The sequence below is a fragment of the Juglans microcarpa x Juglans regia genome, chromosome 1D (assembly GCF_004785595.1).
Source record: "Juglans microcarpa x Juglans regia isolate MS1-56 chromosome 1D, Jm3101_v1.0, whole genome shotgun sequence".
Taxonomy (NCBI): domain Eukaryota; kingdom Viridiplantae; phylum Streptophyta; class Magnoliopsida; order Fagales; family Juglandaceae; genus Juglans; species Juglans microcarpa x Juglans regia.
This window is the reverse complement of record NC_054594.1, coordinates 17,835,664-17,845,018: the sequence shown is the minus strand read 5'-3', so window position 1 is coordinate 17,845,018 and position 9,355 is coordinate 17,835,664. Positions and strand designations below refer to the sequence as shown.

Sequence of the window (9,355 nt, the reverse complement as noted above, 5' to 3'; positions counted from 1 at the left end):
GCACAGCAATTCCCCATTCCTAGTTGGGCCAAAAGGGGGATAACTTCCACCGAACTCTCAATGTCAGACACTTGTGCAGTCGCCTTGGTCTGATAAACCCCATCAACAACCTTTTCAGCAAGCATTCCCACTTGGGGGGGTGGATCTTTGCACGGACCCCCTAAACCCGAGCCGACTACAACATCTAGAAGGAGACCACTTTCTACTTGGTGCTTTGTCTCCACAAGCTAGTTACTGGAAGTAGCGGTCGCCATCCTCTCAATGATGGTGTCCAAGCCTCTAAGCAACTCGAGATCCTCCCCGCCTACCACAGAGCCGGGACCCCTCGAGAAAACCTCGACCTCGCCTTCAAAGGATCGATTTCAGGTAGTAGAACGAGATGAAGAAAAGGAGGAGATCCTCGAAGAACACCGCCCCACGACATTAAATTCACCCGTTTTTTGGAGCACATCACAAGCATCAGTCGGTAGGGGTAGCACTAAATGAACCTCAACCGAGGGGCCTCTTGCAGATATGTCTAAAGGCTCTAAAGGAAAGGATCCTATCGGCACCTTCATGCCAACAAGACAACGAGATGCCTCGACCTGCGTCACTAGGATGACGGGACGATGGACCTTAGGCGTAATCGACACCCGCCCTTCAGGAATCAAGGCTCCAGAAGGGGGCTCATTCTTGGCCCAACCCCCTCCAAGTGAGGTTTTTTCCCTTTGCCAGGTGGAAAAGAATCCAAGGGGCGCTTTCAGGCAGGAGTGACCCAAGGCCGGGCAATGGTCACCCTGTAGCCAAAAGGAACGTGATTGAGGGGAGGCAAAAAAACCCTTAGGCTCTACTCAGAAAGAAGGGCTTTTGAGAAGACTCTATTGGGATTCTTCTTCACCCACTCCCAAAAGATAGCGAGACTTCACCTTATGGTACCTCGACTCTAGGTTTACAAAGGCGTGCATAGCCTTGAAGTTGTAGATGTTCCCCTTTTGTCGCAACACCTTATGAGTGAGAAAGAACTCACGGCCGGTAAGGTCAGCCTACTCTGGGTTTGACTCCAGCAAGGCGCGTTGCCAGATAATACTACAGCAAATCAAAAGCCTCCAAGCGTTTTGGTGAAGTTGGGACAGGGCCAGACCGAGGCAATCCAGCAAATCTCAGACAGGGCGAGGGTAAGAAAGCCTTAAGCCACACGAAAACATATGAGGAAAGAGGGAAACTCAGGAAAAGTGACCCTTAGCGTAGACAACACTCTCACGTGGACCAGGGACCTCGAAGATCACCAATGCTGGCATCCGGTAATAAGGGCCAAAGATGCCAGTGTCGCCGCTTGGACGTTTGAACACCAAACGCTGCCCCAAAAGGATGGCCTGGCATCACCCACCTCTAAAGCATCTTCCCTGCCCGAAGCCATGGGTTGGGTGGGTTTCTCAGAGGCCATTGACAAAGCAGTAGAATGCAGTGGGAAAGGAGAAAAAAGTATAAGTGGAAAAGAGGGAGAGTTAGGAGAATAAGGATGACAAGGGGATTATAGTGCGGTGAAAAAAGATAAAACTGTAACCCAAATCTCATTTATATAGGAGGAAGACAACAGTTAATCTCCCACACCTCGTGGCAGAAGGAAGAGGTACCAGACTCTTCGAATCTCGAAAATACGCACCACAAAGTGACATGAAGGTGAAAAGCTGCCTGATGCCTTCGATACAGATACAACTGAAAAGACACTATCAAATTTATCGAGAAACATGCTAACAAAAGTTGGAAGGGAAACAGTATCGAGACAGCCAAGCGACGAGGAACCACCTCAAGCTTCAAAGCCGTGCACACATCAGCGGAGGGACCCCAGCCTCGACATCAAGGTGGGTTTAAAATTGAAAATAATTCCCACCATACGAGTGCGATGAGAATTAGCGGGATAATTGTAAAGGGTTTTTCCCCCTCTATCTTAGCAGGCCTTAAAAGATTAATTGATGTAACAAACAACGAATGCCCAGCTCAAAACAAGTAGACTAATTGGCCCAACCCATGGGAAGACTCCCCTGGATGCAACCTCTATGGAGGAGCGTACTGCAGGGGGTTGGGACTTGCCGACCTAGAAACCCTCGAACAGTATCCAGCCCTTAGTGCCTGTCCGAGTAATGGGCGGAAAGTAAGGGAGAACCTCGATCCTCTGACATGGAAGATATCGACGGACCACCAAGGACGCCAGCGGGGTGAGGCAAATTGGAGAATCGCGCTAGATTAATAGCACCACTACCTGAGTTACATGCCACATTAATGACGCCGTCATAGAGCCACGCAGCATTAAAGAACTATAACAAAAGGAACAATACGAAGAACATGGACTCCATGGACATGATCTGCCTCTCCTAGACTCCTGGTATAAATAACAACTCCCAGGTACAAGAAACCTCTTTCTTATCCCTAAACTCTCTTACTTATTTACAAACTTCCAAGAGACTTCACTGACTTTGGCATCAGAGACTGCCCGGCCCCAAGGCTACCCTCTCTTGGTTGTCTCCTTCTCTATTTTCGCAAGCCTAGTTCTGAAGATCTGAATTGTTGGAACCTAATCTAAAGGTGTACGAAGCATGACGTTAACAATTGGATTTGTCTCTTTATACACAAATAACAAAGCTTTATTGACTTGAACATTAGAGAGAAAGTTTAGTTCCAACAAATATTCTTGAATTTTTTTGTATGTAGCATAAAGAAATGATATGTGTAGTCGTAGAGTGCGCAAGCGCCGTAAAAAAATGAGTAAATATAGAATCCACATAAAAAAATTAATTTTATAATAGTGAACCCACTATTTTTAAAAAAAAAATTGTGTGACACTTGTGCATTCTACGATTATATTTAGTATTATTCTTTAGCAGATGATCTGCCATCAAGATTATATGTCCAAAATATTTTTGGTCGATAATTAAAAAAAAATAGTAAAGAGGGAACAAAAAGGCATATTGTGGTGTCATTTTAAATTGGTCCACGCAAGTGGCAATTAACAAAGTGACAACCTCAAAAGCTGAAAAGCTATAAAGAAGTGCTTCCTACGGAATTGGCACTGTTTTGAATTATTCCCATTTCATACATGTATATTCGTAGGTATAATTGGAAAAAAAACCTACAAATATTAAATAGACATGTTTTGTTTAGTATGAGTCTTGAGAGTTTTGAGAGTCTATGCCTCAAGGGGTCATTTGAAAAAGAAAAAATTTGAGACCTCTAGAGAGAGAACCTTTTACCTCTATCTAGAAAACTCCTCTCCCAAAACCGAAACAAGCTTTAGGGGGTGGAGTTTCGGCTCCTCCCCCCTCCCTCCTCCTTTCTCCTCCTCTCAATTAGTACTCTTTATTTTAGTTTATGTTTTTTTCTCTGTCTAGGTTCTTTTAGGCCAAATAAGGGTGAAGTGTCGTTTGGAGACTTTCCTGGGGTTGGATGATTATCTCTATCTTTTTTTTTTTAATATATATATATATTATTTTAATTTTAATTTTTTTATTTTATAGAGAATGATACTCTTAGTTGAGAGTTTCTAGAAGTTAGAACAATGCATGTTCCCAATATGCGTGTGCGGGGAAGCTTCCAACAGATATATAGTTTGACTTGTAATATGAGTTTTTTCAATATTGATTAGTTACAGCTGTAACTTCCTTTATTAATTAAATAAAGTCTATTTCTCATAAAAAAGAAAAAAAAAAGAGTTTAGAGAGTTTGTCTTTTTAAAAAACATTTTTTGATGTATTTTATTTTGGATTTTTTGAAAAATAGGTAGGAAAAATAATATATTTGGATTAAATTTTTATAACAGGTGCTTGTTTAATATTTTTGTAAAAGTTGTTAAGGTACGGTGATCTTTTTTATTAAAATAAAAATATTTTTAATGTTTTAAAGAGATTTGGTAGTTGAGATTTTTGAAAGAAAAATTATATTTATCATCTCTACGTACTACGCACTATACTTTTATTTATTTTTTTCTTACCAAATTTGTGATATAGAGATGGCGAGTAAAAGAATTCAATTAGGTTAAGAAAAAAAAGTGTGATCTGTATAGATGATGAGTAGCAAAATTCTAATATGAAGTTTAAAAAAAAAATAATATTTATATGACTATTTTATCACATTGGCCATGTTACTCGACTCACCATTTGACTGTTTTTTTATATATATATATATATATATATATTTTATTACATTTCAAATTGTTTATGGATCTATTTTTATATTTATAAAAAATTTAAATGTAAACAAATGAACTTTTTAAAAATAAAAAATAAAGAGTAATGCTAGTTATAAGTTTTCGATATACAAGTCTCACGTAAACTTTTTGTAAAAAGGTGGGCTCCAATGCTTCACTAGATAAAGTGGTTTTTTTTATACTTTTTCATGGAAAGGTCCAACTTTTTTAAAAGAGTTTGCGTGATGCTTGAATATTTTGGACTTGCACAAATCATTACTCTTTCTATAATAATTGTTTATTTCTTCTAGAGAATTACTAAGGGCTCGTTTGGACACAAATATCTCCAAATATATGTGAATAATAGTGAAATGGTTTGAGTTAAAATATTTTATTAGATTTTGAGAAATAAGAGATAAAAATGTTGAATAAAAATATTATTATATTAAAAAAATATTTCAATATAATTTTTTAATATTCATTTTGTTTTAAATTTGAACAAATTGTATTATTTTCTGTGTTTTATTTAGAAGTTTGAAAAAATTGTATAGGATTTTGTGTATAGATAATGATTAGGTAATGTTTAGATGAAAAATTTGAAATTAATTTTTTTTATAATATTTGAATGACATTTGGAAAAAAATATTTGAGAATACTTTATTATACAAACAAGATCTAAGTGTACGCACAAATCTTATATAAACAAATTTATATGTGGCTTAAATATAATATATTAGATTTACTGTATAATAAAAATAATTTTAAAATATGATGGATCACATTATATTGTATTAATATATAAATTTTATTGTATAAGATTTATGTGCAGATGAAACATGCAGACACTATTTCAAGGGTTGGACTAGGGGTGACGGCTCGTGTTTGCGGGTCGTGTTCGTATCGTATCAAATTATGAATATTTGATTATATGGGTCAACACGAACCCGACCCGTTAAGCTAAATGAGTCAGACTTTCAAATACTAACACAACCAATTTAAATAAAGGGTCTTGTCGTGTCACTCATTTTGATTTATTTAATAATTAATTAGAATTGGATCAACACGACATGATTATTTCAACATGTTTCATGTAAATGGTTTGAACTAACCCGTATAACTCATTTGACCTGATTAACATAATTTCATATAAAAACTAAAATTTATATTTATTAGTAGCGCCACGATATCTAAAATAATAATAATAAGACTACCTACTAAAAAAATATCAATATTTTACAAACTCAACAATGACAAATATGGAGCATAAGTCTAGAATCACAATCCTAAATTTCCAGTAATAAAAACATAAATATATTGAAAAATACTAATATTACAACCCAACAATAATAAAATTATAATTTTGAAATAAAATTTAAACGGATTATTGCGGGGTGATTTTAGGTTAAACGGATCGACCTGTTATTGATCCGATTAAATCGAGTATTAACAGGTCAATCCATTTTGAGCCAAATCCATTTATACCAAACCCAAATCTACTAATTTAATATTGGATTTACTGAACATATCGTCACCTCTACTTTGGATCCATTCTAATCTGAACTCAAGAGTATTAGCATTGACTTCATCAAAGTCATCTTTAAAATTTGATGAAAAGTATATGTTTTTCATAAATCTAAAACCTTTTTAGAGCATTAGTATTGGATTCATCATTTTTATCTTCAAAATTTGATGAAAGTACATGTTTTTCATAAATTCAAAACCTCTCTATCCATAACCCCACATTGAATTAGCTATTGGATTCATCAAAATAATAATATAATATTATTTTGTTAATAATAATATTTTTAATTTATTTTTTTCATATTTTACAATTACACTAACTATATGTTAATTAATAATTTAATTTGATACTTAAATTATTATTTTCGAACTTAAATATATTGTGGATCAAAATTGGGAAACAATAATTTAAATAAATAAAATAATGGTTATAGAGTATGAATAGTGAGTCTTCAAATTTGAAGATGCAGAGAAATGTATTGTTTCTGGTCAAGTTTGCCATTGTTAATATCCATACTACACAACCAACCTTTTATGCGTATTACAGGTTACTGAGATTACCTAGTCTATATCATAGTTCAGTTCCCTACACAGAAGAGTTATCTTCCTTTTCTGTTTTTTCTTTGCTTTCCTTTTTAGTTATTGAAATTAGTTTTCCTTATGAGTAATTATTGTCATCAAAGTAATTACGACAGAAAATGTATGTATTGCCTTATCTATTTTCTGCCTTGTATGTGCTGCCTTGTTTAGTTTCTACCTTGTATATGTTGTCTTATCTATTTTTTTACCTTGTATGTGCTGCCTTGTCTATTTTCTGACAACTTAAATATTACGATTCTTCAAGGATGAACACTCCATTTGAGGAGGACCTCTTCTTCACCACTCGTTTACAAAGTGGAGGAGAAGGTTGTAATAACACTCCAACATACACACAACATTCTAATGTTGTGGTCCAAACAACCCCCATTCACTGTGAAAAGAGGCCTCCGGCAAAAAAAGTTCAAAGAGTTGCATCTTTCACTGTTGCGGAGGATAACTTACTTGTCTCCGGTTGGCTCAACATTAGCATTGATGCCATACGGGATACTGATAAAAAATCTACTCAAATGTGGGATAGAATTTCTGAGTTTTATCACGAGTATAAAAAACCAAATACTGTGAACTGTTCGGTAGGGTCATTGATCAATCGTTGGTCCATAATCCAAAAATGCACAAACAAGTTTTGCGCATTTCTAGCGCAGAAAGAGTCATTGCACCCAAGTGGTGCAACTGAGCAAGACAAGGTATATATTATTTTCCTTTAATAATGTATTTATTTATCTAAGATTTATTTTCTGACAATATTCCTTCACTTTTTCAGATTGAAAAAGCAAAAATAATGTACAAAGAGATAGAGAATGAGAACTTCACACTGGAGCATTGTTGGTGTTTTTTGAGACACTAACCCAAATGGTAGCAACATATGATTTTACTGAATACGAGGAGAAGGCCACATGATAAACGTCCAGCTAATGAGCAGTCAAGTGAAGTTGCCGACGACGTTGTGGAGGAGATCGTTGAAAGGCCTCCAGGCAAAAAAGCTGAGAAAGATAACTTGAGGAAGTGGAAGGCCCAGGAATCATGTGATGCTGAGTTCAACATGGCATTAAAAAAATGACCGAGGATAGATGGTTGTTCATGGCAGAGAGGAGATCATGGGTGACGAAGGCAGATGACAATAGAGGTGCACAACTAGAACTTGATAAGAGAAAGTTCGAGGCGGAGATTATGAGCAAGGATCTTTTTGGCATGAATGTCATGCAGCAAGCCTACTTTCTAAATATTCAGATGAAAATTTATGAGGAATTTTTAAATTTTTTTGAAGGTACATCCGAGAAATCTCCATCAACACCCGATGGAGGTGTGTAATTGTTGGCTATGATTTTAGATTTCCAGCTTTTAGTGGCTGGGTAGCCACTATGAGATCTAAATTTTTTTATTTTGAAGTTGATATGTAGCCTTTTTGTATTTGCCATAGACTGAAATTGTATATGTGCCCCTGGACTTGTTGTGTAATTGGAATTGCTGACTTGTTGTGTAACTGGAATTGCTGATGATAGCATTTTGTGTGATGATAGCAGCTTGTTCATATCTTGTATGTTACTTGATGACATCTACCTCACTGTACTAGTTCATGTGAGGATGAATTATTTGTTCATATCTTGTATGATAGCAGCTTGTTCATAGCTTGTAGTGATTAAAACAAATTCAAAGTATTATGTGCATTTAATTGGAGCTACAATGGTCTATATATGGCGGTAGATGTCCGTCTATCCAAATCCTATAGTTTCTTTCTCAAGAATTTGCTCTGTAGTTGGCAGTTATATTGATGAACTAGCTTATTGCGAGTTTTCTTTCTTTCATGGTGAGAAAAGATTCCCAGTTGATTTCTAATGTATTTTCCTGTATCTTGTGCTTATTACTTCTTGGTTGCATGTCGTATGTTTCTCCAATTCAAACACAAGTTTTGCTCTCTCTATCTTGCCAATTTAAATGGATGGATCATGGATGGATTTGGGAGATTTGGACTTGGGTCATTACAATTTAAATCCTTTGTGTAAAGTATATATTCAAGTGTAAATTTCGCGGCATCCTTAGCTAACATCTGTGCAGCACCATTTGCTTGAATGGAAAACTATCCATTATTGCCAAGTAGCGCCATTTGTAGAGCATCCTCTTCGAGAGTAATAACCCTTTTGCAGCTCCAAAGCTTATCATTTCAGCTATTATAATGAGTCATTACAAAGCTTATCATATAATACAAGTGTAAGGATCTCTAATGGACCATCCTCAATCCACAAAAACTCCTCATTTTATAAGAATTAAAGATTTTTCTAACTGATTTTCCATCTCAAGAAAAAATAGATTGAAAATGTGTTTGTTGGATAATTAAGTTGAGGAAAAAAATTAGTTGGGAAATAATAATTTAAGTATAAATTAAATTATTAATTAACATATGGTTAGTGTAGTTGCAAAAAAATGAAAAAAATAAATAAAAATATTATTATTAAAAAAATAATATTATATTATTATTTTGATGAATCAAATTACTAATCCAATGTGGGGTTTTGGCTAGGGAGGTTTTGGATTTATGGAAAACATGTAATTTTCATCAAATTTTGAAGATGGCTTTGATGAAGCCAATGCCAATGCTCTAAAAGCTTGACATTTGAGCATATGGTGAATCCAATGTCAGGATTTTAAAGTTAAAATCATCAAATTTTGAAGATTGGACTCATTTGATGAGTCCAATACTAGTGCTCTTAGTCATAACTTCACATCGGATTAATCAAAATAATAATATAATATTATTTTTTTAATAAATAATTTTTTTAATTTTTTTTCCTATTTTACAATTATACGAACTATATGTTAATTAACAATAATATTTCTTCCTTCACATATTTAAAACTAAACACAAAAAAGAAAGTGAAAGGGCGTTCGGGGAAGTGAAAATCGTGAAAAATGAAGCAAAACAATTGGGTAATTTTTATAATAAAATATTACTTTTAAAGATGAACAGTACATATTTAAATTTGAATATGTAATTAAAATTACTGTAACTCATAGTTCAAGTTTTTATTGCAGAGGTGATTTTGGTTAAGCAGATTGACCTGTTATTGATCCTATTAAATC

At 34.9% G+C, this 9,355-nt stretch overlaps 1 long non-coding RNA gene across 1 annotated transcript; it reads left to right on the top strand.

The window, feature by feature from the left end:
• The first annotated feature begins 2,701 nt into the window (after positions 1-2,701).
• On the top strand, positions 2,702-6,951 carry LOC121238117. The gene is made up of 3 exons (XR_005935090.1): positions 2,702-2,712; positions 6,280-6,294; positions 6,376-6,951. It is a non-coding gene; the product is annotated as an uncharacterized LOC121238117 (long non-coding RNA).
• The last annotated feature ends 2,404 nt before the right edge of the window (positions 6,952-9,355 follow it).